We start from the raw sequence: 10,297 nt of genomic DNA on the forward strand, positions 1-10,297 counted from the left end.
AAAGTTGACTGGGTTTACATCGTGTCTCTGCTATTTATTAGCTATGTGGAGCCTAAATAAGATACTGACATTGGTTTGCCTCTTGTAAAATGAAGGCTGGCTATAGTGCCTACCTCACAGTGTTGGAGCAAAGATTTAAAATCATCTAGAACTCATGTATGGTTTCAATTTTCATTTTCGGCAAAATAAATATATGTTTAAGTAAGTAGAAAGTCAGAAGGACAGAAGTGTGTGGCTGGGGCATGGGCAGGAAGAGAGAGACAGAGAGAGAGAGAATAAGACACAGAAATATTCCATCTGTAGCCTCACACCCAAATGTCCACAAAAACACACAGCAACAGCATGTTGAAAACCATCCCTCACTTAGCCTAATCTGATTAATCCATTAAAAAATTCAAAAGAATTCCAAACATTTCTTTTACTATTATTATATAAGTGTTTACTTTCATATACTTGAAAGCAGAGAAGTAGATGGGCATACACACATGTACACATAACACACACACAATCGCATGCACACATTGTGATGTGGGGAGGTCTTACTTCCATCTATTGGTTCACTCCCCAGTGGCCTCAATAACCAAGGCAGGGCCAAGAAAAAGTCTGGAATCTGGAGTCCATCCAAGTCTCCCTGATGGGTGACAGGGTCCCATATGCGTGAGCCATCAGCTGCCTCCCAGCAGCAGCAGCAGGAAGCTGGGAGGGAAGTAGAATGGAAGGAACACTAACAGGCTCTCCTGCATACAATTCCAGAGTCTCAGGTCATAGTCTGACTTACTGAGCCTCAAATCCTGCCCCACGAATGCTCACTTGAAATGATCCTGAAACTTCTGCAGGAATTAGGGTATCTTGCTGTTGGGTAGAATTGTCTCTTGCATGTGCTCTTCGTTAGGAGCAGCTGTGTTGGGGGAATCATGATGGCGGAATAGGGCAAGGACATGTTTTAACAGGCAGAAAAACATTTACTCAGGATGAAGCAGAGAGGACACATTCCAGGAAATAGGAAAGGACAGAACAACAACAGAGGGGTACCTGGAGACTTACAGACACAGGAAAGCAGCGGGCACGGCAGTGTGGTGTTGCAGTGACTCTTACTCCAGCACGGCAATCTGAACTCCACCAGCAGCCGAAACTCCAGCAGCAGCCAGATGGGAAGGGACTTTTACTGGGAGCTTGGGAGGTAAACCCAGACAAAGAACTGTCTGTCCTGCTGGTCTGTTTGATTTTATCAGGAGCAGAGACACACAGCAGCAGATCACAGATGGGAAGTGCAAGAACAGAGTGAATTTCATAGCCCAGTCAGACCCGTAGAGCTGAATTGGGTGCCATTTTGCATAAGGGGGAAAGGGCAAGAAAAAGGACTGAGCATGCACTGAATTGGGAGTAAACTCATTTCTGACTCAGTGAACTGCAATGACGTGGTGTTCTATAGGTTCCACCCACGACAGGTCTGAGTAGCCCTCAGACCTGATGGCCAGCAGATCAAGAACTGTAGTGGTGGTACGTCAGGCACCATTTTGCACACTGAGGCAATAGCTTTGGGACTGCAGGGGACAACAGTGAACTGCACATGTGCTGAGCCGGCGAAAACTCACTGAGGTCCATGGATTGCACTGGTCCCACAGAAAAATAATACTGACTGTGGCACCGTGCCAGCCAAAGTAAGTCCGTGTGACACCCAGACCTAACATCCAACAGGTTCCAGCAAGATCAGTGCCACCAACAACCTAGCTATATAGGACACCTGGTGTCTCTCTAATCTTGGGATCTGCTCCAACTGGAAGTGGGAGAAAGGTTGCAGAGACAACGGTGCAGCCTCAGCACAGTATCACAGGAGGTGGAGCGTGGTGAGTCAGGAACTGGGGCTGTGGAGACCACAGTGGAAATCTAACATAAGAACCCAGACCAGGAACTCACTGGAGGTTGTGGCACAAGTGGCTGCAAGGAAAAAGGTGTGTACCAACCGCAATAAGTAAAATTGCATTGTAGACCTGTGGGTGACACAACTTAGAAACCTGCCCCAAGAAGAAGACTCTGCTAACCACAAGCACAATGATCAAGAGCAAAAGAAGAGACAAAGGCACAATGAATATTACTGAAAACTCCCCTGCAAAGGAGCAAAACCCTGTGCCAACCTCAGTTAACTGAGGAAGACATCGAGAAAATAGGGCACACAGAATACATAAGACTCATTTTAAAGATTCTGATCAAAAATGAGAAGCCCATGCAAGAGTTCAAAGAATTTAAGGAAGCAACAAAGCAAATCAAGGTTGGTATATCAGAAATTAAGAACACAGTAGAGCAAATGAAAAGTACAGTGGAGTGCCTCCAAAATAGAATGAAGCAGAGACTCGCAAGATGGCCGACATAGGAGGAAGGCTGTGAGGGAGCTCACAGAGAGAGAGGGATAGAACACGACAAAAGCATAAGTGGAACAGCATAGAGCTGCAGGGAGAGGAGCGTGAAGTTCCCTGGACAGTGTGGGGCCAAAAAAAATCCACACAACTTGGAAGAGCAACCAGGAAAAAAACAAAACAAAATTAAACAAATGGCAGGGAAGACGGCATCCCGCTCCAGACCTGCTGGGTCACGTTTAAGTGCAGCCGCCGGGAGCCGCAGCTGCAGGAGCCACAGCCACAAGAGCTGCAGATGCAGGAGCCGCAGCCGCCAGGAGACGCAGCCAAACGATAAGGAAGGTTGGAGGAATCGACACTGGCGAAGGTCCTCACCAGCAGCAGAGGCAGACTGCAAAAGCCTGAGGTTTGGGTGAGCTGGGTAGGGGCAGCAGTTGGTCAGAGGCTCCCAGAGTTCACCCTCCAGGAGCACGCAAAGAGCCCAAACATCCCTGGTGCTCATCTCCCCACCTCCCCCCGCCCCCGGAGATTCCAGCATCTGGGGACACAGGGCAAGTGCTTTGAAACTGCCGAAACTGTGTCTTGGAGGTGACGCACAGCGGTCCTGTGCAGTGAGGAGACACGGAGAAGACACACTGAATACTCCCCTGTGCCTCGCGGACTGGCACACAGCTAGGCGGTACTGACCCACGCCACCCGCCCACAACTCTGGGCTGTGCAGACCCGGGCACGCCTCTGGGCTGGGTGGACCCGTACGAGCACCAGGGTGGGTGGTCCCGCGCTGCTGGGGTGGGTGGACCCACACAGGAGTCGCTTCCAGAGAGCACCTGGAACACTATATGCCCTACAGTCCCATGATTGGGAGACGCACCAGGAGGGCACTGGGGATCCATGTGCAGGAGGCAGTCCCAGAGAGCACCTGGAACCTCCATGCCCTGCAGTCCCTGGCACTGGGGACACACCGAGAAAGCATCTAGAACCCTCCGTGCCCTGTGAACACGTGCACGGGGGGCGTACACAGAGAGTGCCTTCATCCCCCACGCCCTGTGGTAGCATACCTGTAGGGGACGAGCTGAGAGTGCGCTTTGAATCCGCTGGGCCCTGGAAGTGGTACCCTGAGGTCCAGTGCACAGGAGACGCACCAAAAGTGCCTTAAAAACTCCCGCACCCTGCTACTCCAACCTGCAGGCTCCAATCTCTGCAGGATAGCGTTTGGAGACCCCTCAGCACACTGGTGCCTAGGTCTCTCAAAAAAGAAACACTAACACAATGGGAAGAAATACCAGAAAAGTTAATGATCCAGATGAGAGAGCCAGCACCCCACCAGTAAAGGATCAAACGCCAATCTCTATTTTGGAGATGTGATATGAAAACATGGAAGATCTACCAGACAAGGAATTCAAAAAAATAATGTTAAAATCTGTCAGAGACAATGAGAAGAATTGGGAGGACTTCAAGGAATTCAAGAACCACATAGTCACAGAAATACAACAAATAAAAAGTAAAATCCTTGACTTAGAGCACAAAATTGAGAGCCTAACCAACAGAACAAATACAGCAGAAGAGAGGATCTCTGAAACGGAAGACACGCAAAATGAAGATACCCAGTTCATTAAACAGCTGGAGACAAGTCTGAACAAAGCCAATAAGACCATACAAGAAATGAAAGACAACCTCAGAAAATCGAATATTAGGATTATTGGCCTTCCTGAAGGAGCGGAAAAAGAGTCAGGAATGCAAATGGTGCTCGACGAAATTATACAGGAAAACTTCCAAAACACTTGGAGCATGAACCCAGCCCAAATCCAGGACGGTCAGAGGACTCCCAGCAGATACGACCCAAAGCGATCTTCACCCAGACATATGGTGCTCAAGTTCCACTCCAACAAAGACAAAGAAAGAATCCTGAGACAAGTACAAAGCAGAGAAAAGATCACATACAGGGGAAAAACAATCAGAATCACTGCTGACTTCTCTGAAGAAACCTTACAAGCAAGAAGAGAATGGACAAAGATCTTCCAAATCCTGAATCAGAACAACTGTCAACCAAGAATAATGTACCCAGCAAAGATCTCATTCGTATTTGAGAGCGCAATCAGATACTTCCATAGCAAAGAGAAACTAGAAGAATATGCCAGCACAAAACCAGCTCTACAAAATCTTCTTAGAAATGCGCTAAATCCTGGGCCCAGCGGCATGGCCTAGCAGCTAAAGTCCTCACCTTGAACGCCCCGGGATCCCATATGGGTACCGGTTCTAATCCCGGCAGCTCCATTTCCCATCCAGCTCCCTGCTTGTGGCCTGGGAAAGCAGTTGAGGATGGCCCAAAGCTTTGGGACACTGCACCCACATGGGAGACCCAGAGGAGGTTCCTGGTTCCCGGCATCAGATCGGGGCGCAGCACCCGCCGTTGTGGCTCACTTGGGGAGTGAATCATCGGACGGAAGATCTTCCTCTCTGCCTCTCCTCTCTGTATATCTGACTTTTTAATGAAATAAATCTTTAAAAAAAAAAAAAAAAAGAAATGCGCTAAATTCAGAAAAAAAGGAGGCAAATCATAAGCAAAGATGGCAAACAGGAAGGTCTCCCCACTGAAGTCCACACAAGGAGGGGCAATTACACAGATATCAACACCTACAAAAGCACATACATATGTCAGGGCAAAATCGCAACCTCTTAATTTTAACTCTTAACACAAATGGCCTAAACTCACCAATCAAAAGACATAGATTGGGCTCGGCAGCGTGGCCTAGTAGCTAAGGTCCTAGCCTTGATCCCATATGGTCACTGGTTCTAATCCCAGCAGCTCCACTTCCTCTCTATCTCTCCTCCTCGCAGTATATCTGACTTTGTAATAAAAATAAAATAAACCTTAAAAAAAAAAAAGACATAGATTAACAGAATGGATCATCAAACAGGACCCAACTATCTGTTGCCTGCAGGAAACACATTGGGCCCAGCGGCATGGCCTAGAAGCTAAAGTCCTTGCCTTGAACGTCCCGGGACCCATATTGGCGCCAGTTCTAATCCCGGCAGCTCCACTTCCCATCCAGCTCCCTGCCTGAGGCCTGGGAAAGCAGTTGAGGATGGCCCAAAGCTTTGGGACCCTGCACCCACTTGGGAGACCCGGAAGAAGTTCCAGGTTCCCAGCATCGGATCGGCACAGCACTGGCCAGTTGCGGCTCACTTGGGGAGTGAAACATCGGATGGAAGATCTTCCTCTCTATTTCTCCTCCTCTCTGTATATCCGGCTTTCCAATAATAATAAATCTTAAAAAAAAAAAAAAGAAAAAGAAAAAGAAACACATCTAACCAGAAAAGACTCTAAGAAACTGAAAGTGAAGGGATGGAAAAAGATATTTCACGCCAATGGACGAGAAAAAAAGGCTGGGGTAGCTGTCCTAATCTCAGATGATATAGACTTCAATCTGACACACATCGAAAAGGACAGGAAGGACATTATATATTGGTGAAGGGTTTGACCCATCAGGAAGTAATTACCGTCATGAACATATATGCACCAAATTCCAACGCACCTAGCTACGTGAAGCAGTTACTTACGGACTTAAGGGGAGACATAGATATGCACACAATAATTGTGGGTGATCTTAACACCCCGCTAACAACAATAGACAGATCAACAAAACAAAAACTCAACAAAGAAACAACAGAGCTATACAAACAATAGAACAACTGGACTTGGTTGACATTTATATAACTTGTTATCCTAAGGCTACAGATTATACATTTTTTTCAGCAGTGCATGGCACCTTCTCCAGGATCGACCACATGATAGGACACAAAGCAAACCTAAATAACTTCAAAAAGATAGGAATCATACCATGTACCCTCTCAGACCACCACGGAATGAAACTGGAAATCAGCAATTCAAAATGCCCTAGGAAATACAGAAACTCTTGCAGGCTGAACAATATGCTATTAAATGAACAATGGATCAGAGAAGAAATTAAAGATGAGATCAAAAAATTTATGGAAACCAATGAAAACTCTGACACAACATTCCAAAATTTGTGGGACACTGCCAAAGCAGTGCTACGGGGTAAACTCATTGCAATTGGAGCTCATGTCAAAGCCCAAGAGAGGTGCCAGATACAAGAACTAAACACACACCTCCGGGAATTGGAAAAACAGCAGCAGAAGAGCCCCACACACAACAGGAAACAAGAAATCATCAAAACAAGGGAGGAAATTAATCAGATAGAAATAAAAAAAAAACTATACACAAAATCAATGAATCAAAAAGCTGGTTTTTTGAGAAGATAAACAAGATAGACACCCCACTGGCCCGACTGACAAAGAAAAAACAAGAGAAGGCAAGAATTAACAGCATCAAAGATGAAAAAGGCAACATAACAACAGACACCGCAACCATTAAGAACATAATTAGAAATTACTACAAAGCACTGTAGAAATTACTACACAGCACTGTACTCCAACAAATCAGAAGACCACCAAGAAATGGGAAAGTTCTTAGACTTCTACCACCTGCCAAAACTTAGCCCAGAGGCAACAAATGACCTGAACAAACCCATAACTGAAGCAGAGATTGAATCAGTGATTAAAGATCTCCCAACAAAGAAAAGCCCAGGCCCAGACGGCTTGTAAAACATGTTATTTTATGTATATTATGTTATATGTTATATGTTATATGTTATGTGTAAACTAAAACTGAATTGACAATGAGGTGATCACAGAAGATGATTAAGAAATCGCAATTGTTTTTAACATATTGGTTACTCAATACTATAACTATTAGTTACACAGTGAAGTTAATTGTTGCTGAGGGTATGTTGGAGCCTTTAATTGATCGGGTTGATAATCTGATGGTTCTGCCCTCGGACCGGTCAGGGTCTCCCCAGGAAGCTGAGGAACTAGATTGGACTATAAGATGTTGGACTCTATGTTTAGTTTATGCTTGCAAAGAGGGAATCTCAACTGTACTTGATCAATTAATTCCATAATGATGTAAATTTTTGCTGATGGTATGTTGGAGCTTTTAATTGATCGGGATGATACTCTGCTGGCTCTGTCTTCAAACCAGAGAGGGTCTACCTAAGAAGCCATTGAACTTCACTGGACAATAAGATGCTGGACTCTAGGTTTGGTATATGCTTGTAATGAGGGAATCTCAACTGAACTTGAACTGTGGTTATGCAATAAGGTGGAGGAATACACCATGGGGGGAGGGTTTGGGGAGGGGTGGGGAGAATCCCAGTACCTATGAAATTATGTTACATAATACAATGTAATTATTAAAAAAAAAAAAGAGATGTTCTCTTGACAGAGAAGAGAAATAGTGCCCACCATAACCAAAGGCAAATGCAAAGAACATCCCAGTAAAATGACAACAGAAAACTACATCAATGATCAACCCATTGCTAAAATGACAGGACCAAATTACCACCCATTCGTATTAATCCTGAATATAAATGGATTAAACTCATCAATCAAACATCATAGACTGGATTAAAAAACAAAACCATCTTTGTTGCCTACAGGAGACATATTTCCACAACAAAGATCAACAGAAAATATAGATCATGGATTTTGATTTTTTTTTTGTTAGTGTCATCTCTTCAAAACTCTTCTGATTAAATTCTTCAGTGACTCATAGATCATACGGTAACATCATTTTCTTCAAGAAGGTTCTTGGTTTTCTTTTTTATTTCTTCAGTGACACATTAGTCATTCAGTAGCATGTTATTTAACTTCATGGTGTTGTAAATTTGGGATTTTTCTTCCTGTTGTTGATTTTGTTTTGTGGCTTTTCATTTAAGGGGATGTACAGTAAATGTGTAATGGAGACTAAAATACTATCATATCCACTAACCTGTTATTTAACTTCATGGTGTTTTAAATTTCTATTTTTCTTCCTTTTGTTGATTTTGTATTGTGGTTTCTCATTTAAGAGGATGTATAGTAACTGTGTAGTGGAGACGATCATATCCAGATGTGAGGATACAATGTAGTATGTTATCTCCACTTCCAGACTAAGATGGACTCCCAATGAAGCTGTTCACTATATCTTCACAATAGGATTCTGGCCTCTCTCCCATGTCCCTGCCCACAATGACGGACATATGACTGTGTATGAAGTACTATACTGTAGTAATGATACAGGGAAACTCAATGAGGGAGGAGAGATTTCGGGAGGTGATAAGGGAAATCCCAGGGCCTATGGAACTGCATCATGATAATAATAAAAAGAAGTCACATTAATTAAAAAATGTGTAATTCATGCATAGATTTTTATGCAAAATATATTTTCTATGAACTTTCAAAGATTCTGCATAGGTATGGGTGTCAAAATTATTTTGCAGCAAAATAAATGTATCTTTTACTTCCATTTGTCAATAAATTTCTGAAATACGCTCATATCTTCCCTCTAACAAATTAAAATTGTAAATCTCAAAAAAGAAAATATCCTCCCAATTGTGTGACTTGGATAGGTCTTCCTGTGGCTGCATCTGAAAACACTTGTCTCCCAGCACAGCCTTGTGGTGGCCCCCGGTGCCCTTCTCCTTTTCATCCATGATAAGTGGATTTTCCCTGTACACAGCACTGTACAGAATGAAAACCACATCTCCCTCCCTCCCCAGGCCCAGGTGAGACCAAGTGCAGAGGAGGTGGGTGCAGACCCCAGGCTAGGTGGTCCTTGATGAGACCTGCCTCTACTTCTCCTGTCTGCAGTGTGGCTGCAGTGCTGCAGCAGTGCTGGGCTGAGTTCCTCTGCTAGTGCAGCATTCAAGGGCTTCATTCACACAGCAGTCCTGTGAACAGCAGTTCTGGAGGCCAGAAGTCCAGCTTCCAGGTGTCAGCAGGTGGTTTCCTCTGAGGACCAGGAGGGATCTATCCAGGCCCCTCCTTGGCTTGTAGGAGCCATTCTCCTACACTGTCTCCCCGTGGCCCCATTACTCTATCTGCAAAGACCTCCATTCTACACGCCCCTCACCAGCCACAACTCTCCTTCTACTGCCAACCAGAACTCCTAAGCCCTCACCTGAACCTCCACTGCCCAGTCGAAGCAGTTTGCCTTGCTTCGGGCTGAGGACACAGTAGACCTTGCCCTGATTGTCCTTGGCAATTCCTTCTTCTCAGGAGGGGTGTGAAAGGGAGGTTTTATACCTTTTTTACACAAAGATTTATCTATTTAAGTCAAACTTGCAGAAAGGGAAGAACAGAGAGAAGGGGATTTTTGATCTGTTGATTCACTTTCCAGATGGCAACAAAGCACAGTGCTGGGTCAGGACAAAGCCAACAGACTCCACTCATCTCCCAAACACCTGGGCCATCCTCTGACTCTCCTCCCAGCTCATTCTGGGGAACTGGAACAGAAATGGAGCAGCTGTGGCACAAACAGGCTCACCTGAGATGCTGCTATTGCAGGCAGCAGCTTAACTAACTCTGAAAAAACACTGCCCCCTCCCAGGGATTTCTCTTAGGGATCTGGCTCCCACTGCTCCTGCACAAGATATTCCCAGAAGTGGTCAAGTTTGGTGCAGCAGGTTCACCTGACACCCAGCTTCCAAGTCATAAAACATCCAGACCAAAGCTTCATCCTCCAACAGCAGCAAATCTCTCCCGTGTGCCTGACGTGAGTCAAACACCCTCCAGAGCCTGTGTGTATGAGGCCTTTGCTTCCCTTTGTATATAGTGTTGCTTGTGATCCAGAGCAAGTACATCCTATATTTTGGTTGTCTTAATTTTTTAAATATTTATTTATTTATTTATTTATTTATTTATTTATTATTGGAAAGGCAGATTTACAGATACAAGGACAGCGAGAAAGCTCTTCGATCTGCTGGTGTACTCCCCAAGTGGCCATAATGGCCAGAGCTGAGCTCATGCGAAACCAGGAGCCAGGAGCTTCTTCCAGATATCCCATGCAAGTACAGAGTTTCAGAGATTTGGGAAATCCTCCC

The sequence above is a fragment of the Ochotona princeps genome, chromosome 2 (assembly GCF_030435755.1).
Source record: "Ochotona princeps isolate mOchPri1 chromosome 2, mOchPri1.hap1, whole genome shotgun sequence".
In the NCBI taxonomy this organism is placed as follows: domain Eukaryota; kingdom Metazoa; phylum Chordata; class Mammalia; order Lagomorpha; family Ochotonidae; genus Ochotona; species Ochotona princeps.